The sequence below is a fragment of the Cystoisospora suis genome (assembly GCF_002600585.1).
Source record: "Cystoisospora suis strain Wien I chromosome Unknown contig_7950, whole genome shotgun sequence".
Lineage (NCBI taxonomy): Eukaryota > Apicomplexa > Conoidasida > Eucoccidiorida > Sarcocystidae > Cystoisospora > Cystoisospora suis.
The window spans coordinates 7,778-8,143 of NW_027160735.1; the positions used below are offsets into that span (position 1 = coordinate 7,778).

At 45.1% G+C, this 366-nt stretch overlaps 1 protein-coding gene across 1 annotated transcript in view; it reads left to right on the plus strand.

Moving 5' to 3' along the window:
- The window catches only part of CSUI_010666 (uncharacterized protein), a 9,899-nt gene that overhangs the window by 7,187 nt on the left and 2,346 nt on the right, over nucleotides 1–366 (plus strand). The window lies entirely within an intron of this gene.

A 366-nucleotide genomic window follows, 5' to 3' on the forward strand; every position in this document is an offset into this window, starting at 1 on the left:
GAAGAATGAAGGGTAGTACCGGAATAGATCGAAACGAAAGAAAAGACGAAAGCTGATTGAAAGAGTATCGACATAGAAAGCTAGGGAAAGTGTAGAGGGATGGTTGGTGACGGGTGAGGATGAAGGACTGCCATGGGTAGCTAGCCGTTTGCATGCAACGGATATGAGAAAGGTTCCTACCAGATTTCAGACTCTCGTTACCGTCTACGTCATTCTCGTCTCGTCGTTTTACTCATGTAAACATAGAGAGAGAGTTTCTATTCTATGCAGAGAGAGAGATAAGCATGGATATATGCACACTTCATCCTATGTGCGCAGGACGGCGCCACAACAGAAACCTGCCTATATGGCTACTGGTAGATAGAT